The sequence below is a fragment of the Melanerpes formicivorus genome, unplaced genomic scaffold, assembly GCF_026170545.1.
Source record: "Melanerpes formicivorus ecotype bairdi unplaced genomic scaffold, bMelFor1.0.p_v2 SCAF_37, whole genome shotgun sequence".
Classification (NCBI taxonomy): Eukaryota; Metazoa; Chordata; class Aves; order Piciformes; family Picidae; genus Melanerpes; species Melanerpes formicivorus.
The window spans coordinates 6488357-6502528 of record NW_027142389.1 but is presented as its reverse complement, the minus strand read 5'-3'; the positions used below and the strand labels follow the sequence as shown (position 1 = coordinate 6502528).

Genomic DNA, 14172 nt, shown 5'->3' with positions numbered 1-14172 from the left:
TAAATTACAGCTTCTGTAACATGGGAGATCCTTTTTTTAGAGAAATGTGAAGAGCTTTAGTTCCCTTTACAGTGGTCACTCCTATCTAGTCAAAGTACTTCAATTTCTGTCCACAAAAATACTGTTTCTTCTCAACCTTACCTTATTCTCTTACCCACACAGTCCATGCATTTGAATCCCTCTCTGGAAACTGCATTTCTTGCATTTTCATAGCAAACTTCTCAATCAGCTTCCAGACACTCTTGCAGTAAAGAGCAGTAAACCAACCACATGAAACATCAGCAGAACACTCTTCACAAATACAAACAAAGTTACACTCCACCCTCTATGCCCACTCATGGAGCAGATCCTCCTGGAGTCACTACTCGCTCAAAAGAATAGTGAAGAGGTGATTGGGAACAGTCAGCATGGCTTTGCCAAGGGCAAATCCTGCCTGACCAACCTGGTGGCCTTCTATGAGCAGGTGACAAAATTAATAGATGAGGGGCGAGCAACTGATGTCGTTTACCTGGAGCTGAGCAAAGCCTTCGACACTGTCCCACACCACATCCTGGTCTCCAAACTGGTGACACATGGGTGTGATGGGTGGACCACTAGATGGATAAGGAACTGGCTTGATGGCCGCACCCAAAGAGTGGCTGTCAATGGCTCCATGTCCCAGTGGAGGCCAGGGACAAGTGGAGTCCCTCAGGGATCAGTCCTGGGACCTGTCTTGTTCAACATCTTTGTGGGGGACATGGACAGTGGCATTGAGTGCACCCTCAGCAAGTTTGCTGATGACACCAAGCTGTGTGGTGCAGCAGACACACTGGAGGGAAGGGAGGCCATCCAGAGGGACCTTGACAGGCTGGAGAGGTGGGCACAAGCCAACCTCATGAAGTTCAATAAGAGCAAGTGCAGGGTCCTGCATCTGGGTCGAGGCAATCCCAGGCACAAATACAGGCTGGGCAGTGACTGGCTGGAAAGCAGCTCTGAGGAGAGAGACTTGGGGGTGCTGGTGGACAAAAAGCTCAACATGAGCTCTCAGTGTGCACTTGCAGCCCGCAAAGCCAATCAGATCCTGGGCTGCATCAGGAGAAGTGTGGCCAGCAGGGCAAGGGAGGTGATCCTCCCTCTCTACTCAGCCCTGGTGAGACCCCACCTGGAGTACTGTGTCCAGTTCTGGAGCCCCTATTACAAGAGGGATGTGGAGGTGCTGGAACGTGTCCAGAGAAGGGCCACGAGGATGATCAGAGGGCTGGAGCACCTCTCCTATGAGGACAGACTGAAGGAGTTGGGGCTGTTCAGTCTGCAGAAGAGAAGGCTCCGAGGTGACCTCATTGTCGCCTTCCAGTATCTGAAAGGGGCCTACAGGAAGGCTGGGGAAGGACTTCTCAGGATCTCAGGGAGTGACAGGACTAGGGGGAATGGAATGAAGCTGGAGGTGGGGAGATTCAGGCTAGATGTGAGGAGGAGGTTCTTCCCCATGAGAGTGGTGAAGCCCTGGAATGGGTTGTCCAGGGAGGTGGTCGAGGCCCTGTCCCTGGGGGTGTTTAAGAGCAGGCTGGATGAGGCTCTGTCCAGCCTGATCTAGTGTGGGGTGTCCCTGCCCATGGCAGGGGGGTTGGAACTAGATGATCCTTGTGGTCCCTTCCAACCCTGAATGAAACTATGAAACTATGAAACTCCAGAAAACCCTCAGGAAAAGCTGAATTAACAAGCTTCTCTTACAGCTCTGAACATCAGCTAACTCAGGTCTTGAAGGGCTAAGGCAAAAGAATCAGCCACAGGTTTTCTGGCCCTCAGCTGATCCTTCTACTTTCCAGTTCATTTTTACAGAAGAACATAAACATGGCACAGGTCTTCCTCAGAAAGAGTGTTTCCTAGATCAAAAGCAGTACTTTAAGCTGTATTCAGAACAGCAGTGTCAAGAGCCAGTGAACAGCTGAGCCTGTGCATATAGCCCCAGTTCAGGGCCTCCAAAATCACACCAAATAGCACACACTCAGTCAGGAACAGCAAACAGGAGTGAGATGCAAATGCCCGAACAAAACAAACAGCTCTCCTCTCTTCCTGACCCGCTCCCCACTTCTCCACCACTGCTTCACCAACCAGAACAGCACAGACACTGCGAGCTCCTAAAGCTGAGCTACAAAACCACAATCAAGACAAAGCAGAGGTATCACCTCTATAGAGAAGTCTTCTCCATCGAACCACCGAGACAAATATGTAACTATAGCTGTCATCTGCAGGGTCCTTCATAAAACTGAGATGATCTCAAAAAGCTGAGGAAGAAATCAGCTGTTGCCCACCTGTCGAGGGTTGAGGGGAAGGCCTCAAGCCTTCTTCCCCCCCCTGTAAGTGAAGGGAAAGAAAAATGAAAGAGAGAAAAGCCACAGCCGGATTAGCCAAGGATTGTGTGCTGTATTTACAAAGCAGTTTAGGAAATGCAGAGGAATATATACACAATTTACAGTACTTACAATATATACAGAAATATACAACAAAGGAACACAGGAATGAGATTCCCTTCCCCCGCCAGGAGGAAGGGTTTCCCCCTGTACCCCCTTCTCTCCCCTTTTTCCCCAAAGAGGGTTAGAAAGAGAGAAAAAAGAGCAATTGTTAATTAAAAGCAGTTATATGTTAGTAGAGGCCTTGTCTGCTCAAGGTCAGTCTGGCCGAAAGCCCAGAAGCTGCGAGCTGCGAAAGGGAAGGGAAGAAGTGTGAGACTGAGACTAGTCTCTGCTGAACTCAGAGCTCAAAGTTGCTTTCTACCAATCCACCAATGAAATTAGTTTAGACCTGTCCCTTGTTTATAAAACATTCGGCCATGGTGTCCCTTTGTTAAAGGCACCGCCTCAAACGGTCACACCACCCACAAAGGATTTTACATACGTCACCCTCCAAAGCTAATACCAGAAGCACATCTATCACAGCTGCATGTATCAAAAACAAAGGAGCAAATCTGCCATGCCTGTGGTCCACAGCATGATGGATGGCATCCTTACTCTATTCTTATGGATCATAAATAGTCTACTAAACATGGCAATTCCCTCACTGATCAGACTAAGAAATACCTGGGCATGTCTAACTTTCATGAGGCTCACCAACAGATAGTTTCCCACCACGGTAATTTACCGATGCTGTTTCCAGGAGTATTTTGAAATGTCAGAGTGGTTCCCTACATTTTATCTGCCTTCCTCACCAGGCATATTTGTCACCGTGTCACATATTCATTATATCTACATAACCACATACACAGCAGTTAAAGGGATGTCCTGGACCAAGTTATCACTTGAATTACTGAAGCATCCCAAGTTTTTCAGGAAGTAGTTTCTGTTGGTGATTAGTATCTCCACCAACCACTGTATCACAGTTCAGCAGATCAGCAAAGCAATGGCTTCTGCTTCAGCAATGACTAAATCAAGACAGAGCCCCAATGCTTTGCAGCAATTGGATTTTCAGAACTTAGTTAATCTTGCAATAGCCACACCATAGCACCTGCCAGCCTCAGCTAAATTACTTACCCTAAACCTTTTTTCTAATGATTTCTTTCAAGCTTTTTTAGTGTTTATAATACAATAAACCCTAAGAGTACTGTGCCTGCCATAACAAATTAGGTACAAGGAACTGGGAGCATAGACTGTTTTGCAGATTGATGTTGCACTATTTCTGATTCAGACATTATTTTTTAAACAGCCCTTGTTGTAAAGCACAGGACAACAGAAACAAAACACTGACATTAAGGAGGCTCAGAAGATATTACACCTGGAGGAAGCCACATTAAGCTTTCAGCAAACTTAACAGGAAAATATTCTGAGTTTTAATATTCTCCCATTAACATTAAACAATAATCAAAACCTGAAACCTGCTTGAAATGAGCAAGATGAAAACACATCCAAAGAAAGCAGCTACTGCACAAGTTGTCTAACCCAGTGCATGAAGCTGCACAGCCCCAAACAGCAATAATATTTTGTTAATTAAGATCGTTTGGTAATTTGAAAATACCCTACACAGTGATTCCAAAGAGAAATCATTTAGAAACTTCTTACTGAACCTGAGCTGTATACCGCAATCCAGTCAAGAAGAAGACTGTCCTGTCACAAGAAATGCACCACCACAGTTACCATCTTCTCCAACTTAATGGGCAGTACGATGGATTTCAGCTTTGGTCACCATTACAAAATGAGTAAAATACCATAAAGTCAGGCAAATTTCAGTCAGTTCTCTTCCTTCATATTAAAACCTTCCTTCAGTGTCTTAACTTCTCCTTTTTTGTCTCAGTTTGTCTGACAGGATTCTAAAGTTTCAATGAACAGAAAGTAAACAGGACCTCTTTTTCTGCCTGGAACTCATACTTAGTGTGACTGTCCTAAAACACACTCAGGTCTTTTCCCAGTTCTCAACTCAGTAACACTTAGCTACCTGTACAGACTGGCTGATGCTTAACTGCATCTGTCTGATGAGCCAAAAAACCACAGAATGTCAAACAAGAAGTAACAGTCCTCAAACTCAACCCACACCATGACAGCTTTTCTAACTCAGCTCCTCCTCCCTATTGAAGTATGTAAAATGTGCTTGAATAAAATAAAGTTGACAAAAAGGACACAGTCATCCCTTTTAAGAGTTTGTTTTATGCAGCTCTGGTGAAGATGGGGAGTTTTGAGCTTCATCTCATAGCTTGCTTTAGGTTTTTGATAGGATAAATATCCTTGAGTCCCACCATATTCTGAATATTGGGTGTGAAGCAGTATGAATGCCCCTAATATCCAAAGAGAGGTAAGAAAACCTGGATGAGGTGCAAGCAGTCTTTAACAAAAATGGTAATGTTTGTGAAAACTCTTAAAAGATTGCTGAAAGAAGACAAGCTTGGTGGTCTTTCAGAGTCCAACTCACTTTGAAGGGACTTTTACACCCAGAATACAGAAGTCGTTTGGAAAATATTAGTTCTGCCTTGGTCCCATGGTAAAAATTATTAGTTTATTGCTATTAAACTTCTGTTAACAAAATTAATTCAAAGACACATTGTTTTCAAAGAACTAAAAGAACTGGGGTTTCTCTGTCATTGAAGGGGAGCATGCATTCTTTGTTACTTTATACTTCTTTCCTTTCTGTGGCAAAAAGAAGGCAGGGTTGTTAACAAGTTTTCCCCACCGTGTTACAATGGCACTTGCATTTCCATCAGAAATTCTCCTTCCCTCTCTAATATTATGCTCTAATAAACAGGCAAATTTAGAAAGTGAGAAAGCGTGGGCACCATGTAAATCCAATTTTCTTTGCTTTCATGGACAGGAGAAGAAAGCAGGAAATTTTAAGTGCTTCCATTCAAAACAGTCAAAAGCAACACCCAAACTCTTCAGGGAGCGTCTGGTTTAGCAACAAGAATACCTCCTCTTTTAGCACACAATAAAAAAGCTTCAGATGGTTAAACAATGCTCACAGCTCAGAACTGCCACAGTACCACAGCCAGAAGATGCTACTGGTTCCTTTCTCATCATAAGGCAACCAACATTTGACGCAACCTCACCCATTCCTCAGTGAAGGACACAACAGTTTCCGGCCTCCCCCACCAGTGGCACATTCCTTTAACACAGATCATTTGTGCCTCAATAGCTTTTTTTGAAGTGGCCAATTTTGTCTGATATGCCAAATGTCTTCCCCGCTCCCTTTGTAGCTTGAAACACCTTGAATTAATATTCTGTGAAGCCATCTCAAACACACTTTATCTTATGTGCTAGCATCACCTGAGAGAAGGTCTTGAAAAGAGCTTTCTTTGTAGGTGTGCATAAAGCTAAGCTGTGAAAGATAAAAAGCACCTGATATTTGACTGCACATATTGTCAATAAATATAACTGATGGCCCACAAGCCTGCAGCCTTTTGAAGAGGGTTTTTGTTAAGAAAGCATGGTTTATGGTGTTCTCCTGATGTATGGCCTTTTTAAAGAACTTACTGATGAAAAATGGCAGTGGTGAGACATACATGAATATGAAACTTGCTCTGATCCTTCCATTTCTGCTCACCCTCATTGCAGACTGATGATAGACAATTACCACACACTTACTTTCCAGTATCTAAGGACCCTTCTGTGACTTTCATTCCTCAGATTTAACTAATGCCAGAAACAACTACACATGTACACATATGTTATTTCCTTCCTCAAATTTATGGCAGAAACAAGGAAGATAGAGCAGTAATGTGTGACAGGATGAGGGGTGATGGTTTGACAGTAGACGAGGGAGATAGAAAGAATACATTTGTAAGGAGCATGGTGAGACACTGGTCCAGGTTAACCAGAGAGGTGATAGATGCTCCATCCCTGGAACCATTCCAGGTCAGGTTATTGGGTACTCTGAGTACCCTAATCTAGTTGAAGATGTCTCTGGCTCATTGCATTGAGGTTGGACTAGATGACCTTTAAAAGGTCCCTTCCAACTCAAACTGTTCCGTGATTAATACCTGCTACTTCAGCTGCTATTTGGCCAGAGGAAGAGGACATTCTCAGTTCTCTTAGAAAACTATAAGAAACAAACTAGGACAATGAACTCCTTTATTTACTCCATATCTGGTTTTCCTGAATAAATCATAAGACTCCAGACCTCCTGACCATGAAGTTTCAAAAGAATTCTCTGGTAATTAGATGTGAACATAGCCTTGTCTGACAAGCCCTTTGCTGATCTCCTGGAGCAGAGTCCTGATAACAGGAAACTCTGATGAAACCCCCAGCTGGGATCCCTTCACCCTGGTAAAGTCTCACATATGAGTAAGGCAGGGAAATGAAAAGAAAATGAACTTTCTGCATTTCATTCCCAGTTTTAAGCCCTGAAATTATTACTGCGTTGTCTTGTTTTCTAGACCTCAACTTACAACACGTTGCCACATACATTTTCCAGGGGTCAATGAAATGACTGACAAAGTAAAGCCATGACTCCATTTAATGATAGCTTTAGTTTCATGCCTTGTATCTTGCATATATTTACACATTTCTGACAGCATCTGTAATCTGAACAAACTATCACAGTGAGGTCCAAAGTTATTTGAGTCCAGATGTGTATCCACATTGCAGCGCCCATGAGGTCACCATTTAATGACATTTCAAGACTTGACAGACTTCTTCTGCACTTTTCTTTAGAGCACACTCTGCAGCTATTTAACATACATGAGTCAAGCCTGTGTTTTCCATCATAAACATCATACAAGTCCAAAGAAAATCTCCTTCCAATTTGTGACTCCAACCTGCAGTGTGCCATAATGCTTCCGACTGAAGCTGTGCTCCACTGCAGGTAGAAAACTACCAGCGTGCCTAAGCTAACCAATGACCCAGGTGAGCCTGGGCCTCGCAGGACACACACTTTCATACTTGTGTGTCAAAAGGCAGGGAGATGAATATTTTTAATCACAAAACCTGCATAAATGACTAACCATAGGCCTAAACTGTGAATTCCACTAGCAGAGATCAAATTTGGTTCCTCCCCAAATGAGGAAATTTCTTCTCTCAGGAGAATGATCAGAAAACATGACCTGTAACTCAGTCACAGCCTACAGACAGCCACCTGACTTTTTTACAGAATCATAAACAGAATCATAAAACAATTTGGGTTGGAAGGGACCTCCAAAACTCAGCCAGTCCAACCCCCCTGCATTCAGCAGGGACATCCTTTATTAGATCAGGCTGCCCAGAACCTTGTCAAGCCTGACCTTGAATATCTCTAGGTTTGGGGCCCCAACTGCCAACCCTGGGCAGCCTGTTGGAGTGTTCTAGCACCATTATGCTAAAGAGCTTCCTCCTAATGTCCAACCTAAATCTGCTCTTCTCTTATTCCAAACCATTGCCCTTCTTCCTATCACTGCTGGCCTTTGGGAACAGTCCCTCTGCAGCCTTCCTGTAGCCCCTTTCAGGTTCTTTCAGTTTGCCTTTTCTCCTGGCTGAACACCCCCCCAGCTCCTTCATCCTGTCATCACAGCAGAGGTGCTCCAACTCCCTGATCACTTTCATGGCCCTCCTCTGAACCTGCTCCATCAGGTCCAAGCCCCTCCTGTGTGTAACCATGCCCATGCTGTTACATTTCAACAGAACCTGTATTCTGTCATCCCCCTCAAATCTGTCACTTTTCTTCCAGTGGGCACACATGCACCTTGCATGCCAGGGACTAAATCTGGAAACAAGACTGTGTGGCTTTCATGTATGACCACAGGTCCAGCAGAGCAGATTTCCCCACATGGACATGTATTTATTTAACAAGATGGAGCAGCAGCAGAGATGGTGCAAGTAGTTGGTTCAATGAAATACGCAGTGCCTAAAGCGTTCCGAAGTTGTACTTGGATGTTCTTCCCTTCAGCATGTATTTACTGCTACTTCAGTAGGCAGCATAAAGCCACATAATTACTAATTAAATTCTTACAAAAATAATAAAGCTGTGTCCTTGAGGATCTAACAGATAAACACTGATACACAAACAGACTACATCACCAGTGACATCTTATTTCTAGAGCTCTTCTTCTTTGAGGGAAGAAAATCATCCCCAAAACGACCATCTCCAATCAAAGTAATACACCACACAAGATGTTCCCCCGGCAGGAAAATGAAGCAGGAACAGTTTCTTAGCACAGGGAATTGCCATATTAAACCCACAGTGGATGGGTTTTAAATACAGTGGGCCACCTCTCTCTGTCATTTCACTCTTGAATTTGGAAGCCTCCAACTATTCAAATGTTCATTTGTCTCCCTGAGCACCTATCTGGCTCTCTGCTGATCGGGTGATGCAGGATCCCTTGGAGTGACACAATCCTTGCAGAGTCTATCACACCATAAATGAAGGAAACAACAGCTATTGAAGAAGAACTTCCCTGCAGAGTCAGCCAAGCACCTGCTGTCTGACAGCGTAGGCTCTACCATCCTTGCAAGCACAACTCCTCCACAGCCCTGCCTTCTGTACCACAGCAGCATGCTGAAGTCCTAAACAAGTGGCAGAAGTATGCCCGTTGTGTCATGCAAGCAGCACTCATCTGAAGGCCCTGTGCCAGTAGGAATTCTTTCACACACTGTAAGAAGCTTTGGCTCAGGCCATGTTGAATCATGAAGGCTAAGTCTTACCTAACCTATGGGAAACCATTTATTCTCTAAGTGTATCTGAATGAAGTCATTTTCACAGGGTATGTATAAAAGCAATAACAAAAGCCTTCGAAAGAAAAGAATATTTAATTATGACACAGCTGCCGAAACCCTTTTACAGTTTCTTACTTACTCAAGCTCCTGTGATTTGATTATATCTCCTGACTGAATTCCAGAGTCCTTTTCAGCTGCATTTTAATTCTTACGTTCCCTTTCTGTGCACCTCTGTGCAATCTCCGGTGCCAGCGAGGCTGGGGTGCTGGAGGGGTTTAACTCCTCCTGCCTGGTTGCTGCAGGTTTCTTGCTTGGGAACACATGGTTTTTTTCCTAAATACTTTCCTGAAGATTACAAAACATCTCTGCCTTTCATTCACCTCTGGTACATACTGTTGCTATCACTCAGAATGTAATTTCCACTAATCCCACTCCTAATCACCATATAACACCTTAAAGACAAATTTAAGGACAGATTAACTTCCTCTTTGAGTGAAGCTTTAAACATGTAAAAGCTGTAGAAGTTTTTATGCTTCCTGGCAAGTCACTCGACTAATTCTGAGACCCTGTTTGAAAACCATTTTCTTACTTTACTGCTGGATAATGAGAATGGGAGCCTCCTCACAGATCTTAAGGGATAATCAAATTCCCATTCCCACCCTAAATGTCCTGCTTCACATTACTTGCCTATATATTCGGAGGGAGCATGAATGCTCAGAAGACCCAGGAAAGACATGGTCACCGCTGCTCCTCTGCCCTGAAGACAGACAGCTGTTGCAAGATACCTCTCAGTGATCTCACTGCAGAAAGAGACACTTGGGGCCAAGAATGACACAGTAATCTCCCTTATCAATTTTTACATCAGTTGCAGGACTTTCCTTCACATAACATTCGTTTATTTCATCCCCTTCAAAATAGTTGGAACAGGACATACTGTGCTTCAGATGTGCTACTGGAATGGGCTACTATGCAGCACACACAACCAAGGTTGGATCCGGGTGTATTTTTAATCCTAGTCCTTTAACTTCTAGCATCAACTATGCACAGAGCTGTTTTAAGCAATCCCATCCTTTGTCTGCACACATGAAGCAACAACTGCACTGTTGGAAGATGTCTATCTAACTGAACAGACAACTGGCAAAGACCTTGTGATACCTTAGAAGAAAAGGTTCTGTTCAAGTGCCAGCTGACCACCAGTCCCACTGGCTCTCCCCTGCTGGCAGCCACGATTGCTGCGTCGGCTGTTCTCAGGTGAACCACCTGGCAAGGGCGCTTTAGCAGCACCAGCAGCCCCTAAACGCCTTGAATACCTGTCTAGGACAATCAAGAGTGCTCCAAAACGTCCATGGTTAGACTTACTGAAAGGACAACTGCACTGAGGAACATACAAGAGGTAGGGTTTTGTTTTCTCAGAAGAACTAAGCGCAGTCATGCCAGAGGCATCAGTTGTAATGCGGTCTGAAAGAGAAGCCCACTGAACTGAGATCTGGCCAACTCCTGCTTTGAGCCAGAGCTGCTTTTTAAGAAAAGCCTTCCTTTCACTTAGGCACTCACAGGCCCCCTCAAAATCCAGGTAGAAACCCTCACCTGGATCCACAAGGGGCTCTCCAAAGCAGAAAGGATTAATTATTTCTTTTTCTCCCTTCCATCTCTACATTTTTCGGGCAGGTATTGTTTCCTACTACACTTCATACAAACCCAACTCAACAGTCCTCTGGTAGCAAATTCCAATTGTTATTATACTCCATTGCTTCCCACATCTTTGCCTTCACTATATGCATGTGTTCAGCTTGAGCTGAGAGCCCGTCTCTAAAAGTGGCTGTTAAACTGCTAAGCAAATGGGTGTTTTAATGCAAAGACTGACATGTTCTTAGCTGTGGGAGCGTGAATGGCCCCAGTGCAGGATTACTCAAGTCCATGTAGAATACAAATGCCATACAGGACCACAGGTCCAGATCTTTGATCTCCTTTCTTGCAGAGGCTGTGATGTATAAAGCCAATTCCAATGAGCAGACAGAACTACACTGAATATAAATTATCCTTTAACTATAGCAAGGCTCACAGTTGAAGAAATGCTGCAAGGATGAACAATGCAGCCATGAAGCAGAGCTCTTCTGTAGCAAACATACAGACCAAGATCTGCAAGGATAACCATGGTTTCAAAAGACAATTTTTTTCCTCAGCTGTTATCTGATACAAAACAGAGTCGAATCTGGAACATTTGTACATACAGAAGCACAATTAGAGCACACTGCTGGCTCTCTCTGTAAAAAAGTGAGCTAGGAATAGTTGTTTTCTCTTCCAGATGAAGCACCATTCCCCTAAGCAGCGTAGCAAATGATTTTAAAATGTGGAAACCAACAGTCTCAACTGATTATGGCTTGAAATTTAAAGACATCTTTTTCCAGATATCTCTTTAGAAGATGAGGCTTCTGCCTACTGAGCTAACACTAAGCTCCCTGGAGCCTCGCCATGAATATTCCAAACTCATCTCTTACAATTCACTAAAAGTCATCTTTTGCCAAAATAAAATGCTTAAGAGGAATTCAATACGCTTAGGCTGCTTCTCTTCATTTTATTTTGAGTGTTTCTGTCTCAACTTTATGCCAAATATGCAGCAGGAGAGAGGGTGAACTGTGGAGCTATTACCTTGGGTTTGCACAAGAGTCAAGTGGGAAAACAAATTACTTCTGAGAACATCAGCTCTTTGGGTTGGGTTTGCTCTATATTATGTGGTGTTTAAGCAACCCTTTTGCTGTGCAGATAAAGGCTGGCAAGCACTTGGACAGGAATGTCTCTGCTGCTTCCATCCCTCACAGCTTTGGTGGGTGCACAAAACCACCCCAAGAGGATTATTTGTATGCCAACTTTCTTTGTGTCTGTGCAACTGTGAGCACATAAATAATTAAATAACTAACTTTTTTCCTCTCTGACCTCCTTTGACCTGTGCAACCTGACAGATCAATGCTACCTCCACTGCTGACAACCAAAAAGGTAAAATATATCTTTGCCTTCTTTAGGTTTTCTTTCAGTACGGTTGGATGAAGGTGCTCTTTGTAGCTCAGTTCTCCATGCCATAGTGAAATTTAGCACACAAAGAATTCAGGGGTGAGTTGATAACATCTCCTGTCCTCAGCTCTGCTTTGGTTCAATAAACTTGAACATCTTCTCCCCTCCTTTGCCAATTGAGATAAGCAGCCACATTACTCAGTATGTATTTATCAACTCAAGCTCAAAAAGACAGGACCAGATGAATCGACTCCATCACTCTCAAACCTACAGTTCCTTTCAGTGTCTGAGAGGGGCAATAAGTCCCTGTTTGCCTCTTAACACACACCTTGCAGCTACTTCTTACAGGCAGCTACACCAAGGCTGCAAAAGGAGAATGAGATAAATCCCCTGCTTTCCAGATTGCCTACAAGGTGTTTGCTTGTAACCAGCAGGCTGTAAGCTTAGTGCCATTATGGCCAAAGTCACAAAGGAGCCACCCTTCTTTTCCCCAAACGACCACATTCTCTCCTTGCCTTTCTGCATTCTCTCTCCTTGCCTTCCTGTGTTCTCCTCACTCCTTGCCTTTCTGTGGTCTCCATAGCTGAAACCAAGAATTCATTGGCCATCACTGCAATGCCTCTAACCAATTCTAACTGTCTCCAGAGCTCGAGGAAATTAAAATATATTTCAGCTTGATCTGGTTTTATCCCATTCCAGTACTCCACATATACATCAACTTCAAGCTTACAGACATCCCTTAATGGCTGAAGAAAATCCTTCAATCACAGAACTTCATTTACAATCCAGCATAGTTTTTGCTTTCTCCTCTCTCCACAGCAGCAAGGCATTTTGATGCAATCCTCATTTAACACAATCTCCATTACAGGATTATGATCACATCAATAAAATGTTCCATATGCTTTCCCCCCCCCCATTCCTCTCCCTCTCTCATTAATACTAGACACTGTATCTGCAAAAAAAACACAAATCAAACAGGCTGATGGGATGCTCTAGGGAGAAAGAGGGGGGTATACGTTCAACAAAATGCAGCAGCCAATGCAAACTGCCCGTCAGAGGCTGAGACCGTAGATCTCATTCCTGAGCTGTGGGAGTTAGCTCAGTGTCCGTGCCGTGAGCACAGAGCATCAATGTGCTGTTATCAGACTAAAAATAAATGCATCTCTTGTAGTCACCAGTGAGCTCCATGCACTTTTCACAGGAGCAGACTTTCATTTCACTCGATCAGTTTGAGCCTGTCAATACTGTTCTGGGTGAACTGCTGATGCTCTGCTGAAAAGGGGGATGCTGGACAAAAGATACCATGGAAAAGGATAGAAAAATCCCCCTTTCCCCGAGCCTCCTTCTTACCTTCAGTGCCTTCTCTGCACACGATGTCAAGCTAAACGGGCTCCTCCGCACATCATCAAGGCGTTAAGAGTAGTGAAGGCTACCCCACTGCATGGAAGTTAGCCCGCTCCGCAACAGCAAATCCTCCATCCAAAACACAAGCCGCTTCTTCCCATGCAGCGTGCCGAGCACGGTTCTCAGGCGACTTCCACATAGGGAATAAAATTCGTAAAAGAAATTATAAAGAAAAAGGGGGTGGGGGTGGGGGGGGAAGGTATCCTAACTTTTAGATAAGCCCGAGTTTGTTTTATTTCTGCTGGGTTATCGAATTATTGGCTTTTGCAGCTGAAAAAGGATGGAAAGGCGATCGCGCCCTGGAAGCCCCGCAGCAGCCCGCTCAGGTCCTGCGCCGTAAGCGAAGTTGCGCGGAGAGAGCCGGCACTCGGTGCCGCTCGGCCGCGCAGCCCCGCGGAGCTCTCCGCGCCGGGCGGCTGAGGGGAGCGGTGCGCAGCGCGGATCCCCGCGCGGGGAAGCCGCCGCCGCTGTTGCTCGGCCGCCTCCCGGCGGGGCCGACTGCTGGCCCAGGCGGCCGCTGCCTGGGGGGGCTCGGGATGCGGTGCCCGCGGCGCCCCGGAGCCCGCGCTTGTCCCGGCGGCGGCAGCGGCGGCTCCGGCTCGGCTCTGCCGCGGCCGCCCGCGCCCTGCTCTGGCGCTGCCAGCCGACCCTCCCCGCGGCTGACATCACCGCCAGG

At 44.9% G+C, this 14172-nt stretch overlaps 1 protein-coding gene across 1 annotated transcript in view; it reads right to left on the bottom strand.

The window, feature by feature from the left end:
• PCDH11X (protocadherin 11 X-linked) overlaps positions 1 to 13919 on the bottom strand; it is a 426737-nt gene extending 412818 nt beyond the window's left edge. The window contains exon 1 of the mRNA XM_068157468.1: positions 13443 to 13919. The gene's annotated coding sequence lies outside the window, so the exon portion shown is untranslated. The remainder of the gene's footprint in view (positions 1 to 13442) is intronic.
• Positions 13920 to 14172: the final 253 nt, after the last annotated feature.